We start from the raw sequence: 8,295 nt of genomic DNA, 5'->3' as shown, positions 1-8,295 counted from the left end.
AAAAAAAATATTTTTTTCAATCCTAATCAAGTTCTAGTCGTTATCAATCATTAGGAAAACAAATTTTTCAGACAAGAACAGGAGCTAAAACCTCAGATTAATTTAAGAAACCATGATCAGATTTTCAAAAAAAATTATGTAACATGCAGTCCTTAACAGTTCTAGTTGATTCAGATCAGATAAGAACATTAAACAAAACAATAATGATAAGTTTAAGCAAGTAACAGTCAGTTTCTTTCAACATATAGTAGTCAGATTTTTTAAAAAAATTATTTAACTTTCAATCCTAAACAGTTCTAATGTGAAACTATCATCAGGAAAAGTTTTAAACAATTTTAAAATCAGTTTCAGATTAAGAACAGGTTCAAAACAAGTTCAGGTTCGAGATTTTAAAGAGTTTATGGTTTCTGTTTTTATTTTATTTGCAGAGACATGTTGCTAAATATAGCTACATGGCTGCGGATGGGGGTATTTAATACTTTATGGGTTTTAGATGAGTTTTCGATGATACCTGAAAACTTTTGATGGGTTGATCGGTCTATCAGTTAGAGATCTTCCTGGTTAGCTGATGGATTGCTCGGAATTATTGTTTTTGTTGCTGCTTGTTGGAATAGGAGACTGGTATATGCTTGAGAGAGATTTTGGTTTCTGGAACAAATTTTCCGCCTGTATTGTAGCTGAGCGTGGGGGCGCGTCTGAACTCCGATTGATGCGGGGTTAGCGGCGTTCGCTTCGTCTCGTCAAGAGTTTTAATTTGGTATCTGGTTCGTTGTCTGGATCCACCGGAGTTGAGGGATAGAGCTGCTTGAAGTTTGTCGGGAATTAGGGTTTTTACTGCTCAAATTTATTTCTTGTTTTTAGGGTTAGGGTTTATGAGAGCAACGTCGTGCTGATAACGTGTTGTAAATGAAGTGTTGGGGAAATACTTCTGTTATCATTACTGTCGACCAGAAGGTCCATATATATACAAGGTATTAGACCGTCATAAGGTCATGTTTATCCTAACAAGATAAGGATAAGGATAAACACTATGTTACAGATATACATGGAATATATACTAGATAAACACATAGTCTCTGGTTGTCTTTATCATGTCCCGGATTGGGCCTGCAGTACGGGCTGGTCCATGGTCGATCATCATTTGGTTTATAACAAAAAAAATTCCGTGAAGAAATATATTATCCCAACAGCACTAACACATAACTAAGAGAATCTCAGCCAAGTGCTCATAAGGGAGTTGAACTTCTTCTTTCCTTTCCTTGCAAGAATCGTATTTTTGATATGACGATCTATGCTCTTGAAAATACATTCGGGAGTAGAGAAGACAACATTGTGTAAACGGTTGTTCCTCTCTAGCCACAAGTGATAGATGACTGCTTGGGCAGCCAGCTTACGGAGTGTCTGAGGGCAAGTAAAATCCTTCATGTGAAGCCATTCTATGAACGATATCCATGTGTGGAAAAAGAAGGGTTGATAACCAAGCCTTTGAATGATCAGTTTCCAAAGACGCTCACTATACCTGCAACGGAGGAATAAGTGGTCCATGTTTTCATCCATCGCATTACACAGGAGACAAGATTTCTCAACGTTTTGGTCCCAAACTGCAGTGCGAGATCTTGTTGGTAACCTATCCAAGTGACGTACCCACATGTGGAAAGCATGCCTCGAAACGTGACCACCAAACCAAACAACATATTCCCAATCAACAACACCAGCTCTATCTCTAACAGATTCCCAAGTTCTGGCAGTGTTGAAGTAGTCTAAGTAAAGGTCATCAACGTACCATTTGTAACAGTCTCATGATGATGATGATGAAGGAGGTTGGACGGAGCAGAGAACGATATGGAGCTGCTCTGCTTGCGGAGACCTTGCTGGCCGCAGAATCCAACCAGAACCAGAGCAACAATCTGCTACTTTGGCCTGAAGAGGGACACCAAGTTGCCGCGGTCCATCCAAACCAATCAAGTTGATCAAAGGGCCTATCGGTTACCAAAAATCAAACCAGAAACTAGTCGCCTTGATGCAAGCCACGAGACCCTTTAAAATAGCCCCCCAGCTCGCCATTTACTGAAACTGAGAACCTGGTTGTCGTGATACACTGAGAAATCAGGTTGATGAAAGATTATGGGAAACAGAGCGCCTTGAGAGGCAGCAAAATAAAATCCCAATTAAGAGAATCAAAAGCCATTTTTAGATCAACTTTGAGAAGAGAGCGCTTGGAGATATTTTTCCAGTTGTAACCCTGGGTAAGCTCGGTAGCCATTAGGACATTTTCCACAAGAAGTCTACCCCGGATAAAAGCAGATTGTGTGTTCGAGATCACTGATGGAAGGATCTCCTTCAGCCTATTTGCAAGCAGCTTGGAAATGACTTCATAAACCGTGTTGCAACAAGAGATTGGTCTGAAGTCGAAGACTAGCTCTGCGTTTTGCTTCTTGGGGATAAGGGTCAGTATAGTTGCATTCCACTGGTGTAACATTTTACCTAAGAAAAGAAGTCCTGAATAGCTAAAATCATGTCAGGCCCCACTGCTTTCCAGTTATGAGTAAAAAACTCAGCATGGTAACCATCCGGACCCGATGCTTTATTCCTCGGCAGGGAGAAAAAAGCTGTTTGGATGTCCAAGCTAGAGAACGGAGCTTCCAATGATTCTTTGACTGAAGTGGAGCATCTATATGAGATCAACTGAGACAAATCCTCCAGAGAAGCGACGTTGGAAGGAGAGACGCCGCCCAAGAGATTCTCATAATACGAAACAACCAGGTTCATAATATCCTCCCTTGAATCAAGTATATTACCGAGATCATCCTGCAGGAAGATAATCTGATTCTGAGATAAGCGAGTTCTGACCTGATGGTGGTAAAAGGTAGTATTTGCATCTCCTTTATCAAGCCACGTTACGCGAGATCGCTGGTAAAAGAAAGACTCTTCTGCCCGAGCAAGCTTGACCCATTTGTCACCAGCAATTCTCTCATTTAAACTCGCCATTGGTGTTGGAGAGGAGAGAACAATCCATTGGCAGTGAGAGAGCTCATCAAAAGCTCCAGAAACTCTTTTCTCGATCCCCGAGTAGTTTTCACGGCTGAAAGTTCTAATTATGCTCTTGAGTTCCTTGAGCTTTTTTGATACTCTAAGCATCATCGAACCATGGAAAGGCAGGGAGGACAAACATGCAGCAATAAGAGGTGAACTCTGGGTTATCATTGAGAAAAGAGAAGAATTTGAAAGGCGCCTTAGGCTTGGGACGGCTAGTATCAAGATAGACACAACAGGGGCTGTGGTCTGAGATTCCTGGGTCCTTGAAGACGCCAAGCGAGTTTGGAAACAGCCTCAACCAATCATCATTTACGGTAATTCTGTCTAACTTTTTAGATATCACGCTTTCGCCTTGGTTGTTAGACCATGTGAAATCATTACCACAGAAAGGGAGATCAGCCAGATCAGTAGATATGATGCAGTTGAGAAAATCACGCATACCACGAGTCGAAGAGATGACTGCAGCTTTAGAATGATCAGATGGGTCTAGAATATGATTGAAGTCTCCTAGGACAGTCCAAGGGAGATGGGCAAGACTAGGAGAAGAAGAGAGGAAGCACAAGTCCGACCATAGGTCACGACAAATTTTCCTATCATTAGAACCATAGACAAACGTGACAGCAAGCTCAGATGATACAAAATGAAGCTTAACCAAACACGTGATGCATTGAAGCGATTTCTGGAGCACCGTAACAGAAACTGAAGGATGCCACAGAAGCCAAATTTTTCCTAAATCTGAAAACTCATAATTACACTCGTAATGCCACCCGGGGAAAACTCTGCTGATGAGAGATGCTGCCTTAGATGGACAAACATGAGTCTCCAACAAACCACCGAAGATTGGCTTATTTAACCTTAGCCACTTTCTAAATCCGCAACGTTTTGTTTTATCGTTGAAACCTCTTATATTCCAACAAAAAATATCCATTAAAGAGGGAGAAAATTCAGAGGTTTAAAGGGCCTCTGACCCTAGCAGTTCCTTTGTTCCCTTTACGAGATCGGCGAGAGATCACTTGTTTATATTGATCCCCATCATCATCCGGGTTATCATCCTCATTAGACAGGCCCTCTGAACTCGGGTCATCCTCCTCCGAAACGGAAACTGCAAGAAACTCGGCTAGACCTCCAGGATCACCACAACGCAAGTCTACGAAAAAATCCCCACGCGCTAGCTCTTTTTTGGGACCTGAAGCTTTTCCAAGGTTGGATCAGATCCCGTAGCAGTGGGATCCCTGGAGCTTTGAGAAATTACAGGCATGCCATTAGAGCGAGGATACTCTTGTTGATTTCTATCTGTGGGAACCCTTTCCTTTGATGGCACCTTTTTAGCTTTTGAGGCAGTTTTGGGTGCATTCTCAAAGCGCCTAGGATCCATATTCCCATTTCCTACAATTGGAAGCTGGTTCTTGATTAGGGCTTTTCCTTTGCGTTTATCATCAACAATCCTAGAGCGGTCCATATTTGCGTTGGTCCTAGTGCAAACATCAGTAGCATGCTTGACTGAGCGGCAAATTTCGCACCTTGGCGGAGCAGCAGGGCATCGTGAGATTGTATAGCCAACTTTTGAACAGTGAGAGCAGAGAGACGGTAACCAGGGACATGAAACCGTTATACAAACCACCTCACCAGACTCGAAACGGGCGTTGACCGCTTCCGGAAGAGGCTTCCTTGGGTCTGACAGTGTAGACCTTAGCAACCTCTAAGTTGGTGAGATTTTCTGTGGCAGGGTGCAGACAGAGTGGGTTACAAGACCCGCAATTTCCTTTAAAGCATCTTTGTTGAAGAATTGCAGAGGAACCCCAACAAAGTCTAGCCAAACCGGAACAGATGTCAATGATGGCTTCTCAAGCTTAATTCCCGGCGACCACTTTGCTACAAACATGGTTTGGCCGTCTACTTTCCAAAGACATTGACCAAGAATGCGCCGGCGAGCGTTCGAACAAGGGACCCGAAAGAGAAAAGCATTTCCATCCATTTTTGAAACCGAGATATCACGCCTGTGCTTGTTCCATAAGGCGAGAGGTTTTGCTTTCGTAAGGATTCTTATACTAGTAGGTTTATACTTTATACTAGAAAATGGATCATTCAATCGTTCGGATCATTCAATCGTTAGATGTTTTTTTTTTTTTTTTTTTTTTTTTTTTTTTTTTTTTTTTTTTTGTCATCGATTTTTACAGACTCATATAGACTCTGTAAACCAAACTGGGTGATCTGCATCCATGTGGACAACGTAAGACGATTGCATCCTAGCTCTACGGGCTATCCGCCATTGCATTATGCATCCTTGGAACATGGTACGAATACTTGGATTTCAACGAATTGGACGTTTAATTTGCATTTCGATCTAACATTAATTCAGTTGCTAAACAAAGATGGTCCATATTTCAATAATTAATGACGATAGAGTGTGAACAATAATTCCATATACAACTTCTCATTGTAATTTTTTGATATTATCTATAGATATTTTGTGATAAGAAAATCCGAATTTTGCATATCACAGAGGTTGTTTTAGTCGCTGGCATGAATTTTTTTTTTCTGGTTTTGAAAAAAGACTCCCTTTTTTTAGGGGTTTATTTGTGTACTAACCATAAAAAAAAAGAAATTGGTTTTCTAGAGAGAAGAAAGAGAGAGATAGGAAGAGAAAATTGGAGAGAGTGTGTGTTTTTGGTTATTTAACAAATTTGGGTGTTTTTGTAGTTATAGGGACAAATTTCCCATTTTTTAGCCCATTAGTTAACTTATGGTGAGTATTATCCACTTGTTTTATACTAGTCGATTAAATTTTCAAAAATTATGAATCCGCTAAATTAACATTAAATCTATACAAACTCTACTGTCAGCATCAAACTATACAAACCTTGAACATAATTATTTGACCGATTCAGTGTGACTTTTGTTTGATACTCCCTCCCTGATTCAGAAAAACGTATGTTATGGAATTTCAACACGATTAAAATATATAAAACTTTGATTACTATTGTAATTAACTATTTTTCATAAGTTTTAATCAATATAATTTCAATAAATATATTTTTTTTAAGTTTACAATATACTATTAAGCAGTGCACTGAAAATGTAAAAGAAATTATTTTTTTGAAACAATTTTTTTAAAATGTGGATCCTTTCGGATATGAAAGAATTTTTGTTTGTCCCCGTTTTGATATGTCCCGCCGTATATCTAGAATCGGATTGGAAATCTAATCTATTAAAACTGAAGTACAATTAGTACTTAACCCTGATTTTTAAAAATATTTACCATAGAATGTCATTGCCTTTTAATTTAAAAATCAATGTTATTAATTTGATCTAACCAAATTAATATTTTTTTATCTAATCATGATATGGTGGGCCTAAACTTTGTAACAAGAACGCTGATATGTAACCTATGTAACATAAAATTTGTGTTTTTGTTTTTTCCTAAATTTATTATTTGGAACTAATATTAGAAATATTGTACAATACTACGTGAGCTAATATCCTAATATCACGATGGAATCTGATAAACTAATCTTACATTTCGTAATATTTATCTAAAATTTTAAAAATTAAAATGTTCACTAATGTTACCCATTGTCTAAAGTGGAATTATTGGCCACTGAAGCAAATAAATATTAACAAAATAATGATTTTTCATTGATTCCTTATTTCGGATTAATTGTTACGGCCAAAGTGATATCAATAAAATCCAAAAACTTACAAACACATAAATTAAGTACAAAATTATAATTTTATGAATTCCGCACTTTAAAAGTGCGGGTAAAAATCTAGTTTAAGTTAAGGGCCATAAAAATTCAAATCAATCTTGGTTAAAATAATTCCAAAATTTAAAAGCTATTTGATATGTATAGTAGTAGAAAATCTATATATTAATATTTGATAAACTAATAAACACTATAAACTAATAAATTTATCCGTTTTCGAGTTGGGTCGGTTCAAAAAATAACACAAAATTGATAAAATAATAATATATTTTTTTTAGAAAGTCATATGTAAATATAGGGTCACACTAAATTCATAAATTAATAATGTATATATATATATATATATATTTTATAAATACAAACTAAACATTATATTGTTGGTTTTATATTCACAATGAAATTATCTATTTTCTTTAAAAATACACCAAATAATATAAAAATATATCTAAGACCACATTTGAATTTTATGAAACATAAAAATATACACCAAATAATATAATAAAACAATATGAAAGTCTAATATCTAAAATTTTAATTAATGTATATACGGTAAAATCAATTATTTACCATAGTCCCAACATTATTAATTTATAGAATTTTTACTATAATTTTTAAAAAGTTGGAAACTAATACAAATATTCATATGTTGTGTCCAAAACTGGTTTATATATTCGATAATTGTTCATAATACTTTGTAAAATCTCACATTGAACTTTAATTCATTCTCCCCATCATTATGCTATCAAACTTCTCAACTACATACAGTAAAACCTCTATAAATTAATAATGTTGGGACTACAGCAAAATTATAATTTTTTTTATTAATTTATAGACATATTAATTTATCGATATACTATTTGAACTAAAAATTCAATTTGGAACTATAAAATTATATTATTTTATAGAAATTTTTAGTATATATTAATTTATAGAGTATTAATTTAAAAAAGTTATATTCCACTATTTTTCTCGTAACACGATACTAAAATTATCATTTTGTGTACCAAAGTAGCGACACCCATGATTATTCAAAAAGAGCATGTACCTAAGTAGTAGATTCTATATAAGCTTGAAACAAGTGGAAACACGTGGTTTTTTTTTTTTTGCAATGCAAGTAATCTTTTGTAAAATAATAAATCACGATATATAGATCCTAAAAACATTTATTCAATTCATCAAAGATTGCATCGAGTTTATTCATCGACATGCATGACGCATCGAATTCTTATAACACGAAAACAGTTAACAAACATATGTACCCATAAACTTATTGGGTTCTACTTGGAATTAAGGATGGCAATCAAGGATCTGGACCGCGAGCCTAGTCTGTAAAGGTTTGCTGCGGGGCGGGATTGGGCCTCCGTTTGGTAAGCCCGCAAAATTGCGGGCCTCGCGGGACGTGTTCAAAGCGGGACGGGTCGAAAGCGGGACGGGTCGAAAGCGAGATGGACTTAACCTGCAGGATTTTGAAGACCCGCAACCCTAAGTCCCCATTTATGCTTTCGCCTAAAACATAGAGAGAGAGAGAGAGAGAGAGAGAGAGAGAGAGAGAAGG

This window comes from Brassica oleracea, chromosome C3 (genome assembly GCF_000695525.1).
Source record: "Brassica oleracea var. oleracea cultivar TO1000 chromosome C3, BOL, whole genome shotgun sequence".
In the NCBI taxonomy this organism is placed as follows: Eukaryota; Viridiplantae; Streptophyta; class Magnoliopsida; order Brassicales; family Brassicaceae; genus Brassica; species Brassica oleracea.
This window is presented reverse-complemented; position numbering follows the sequence as displayed.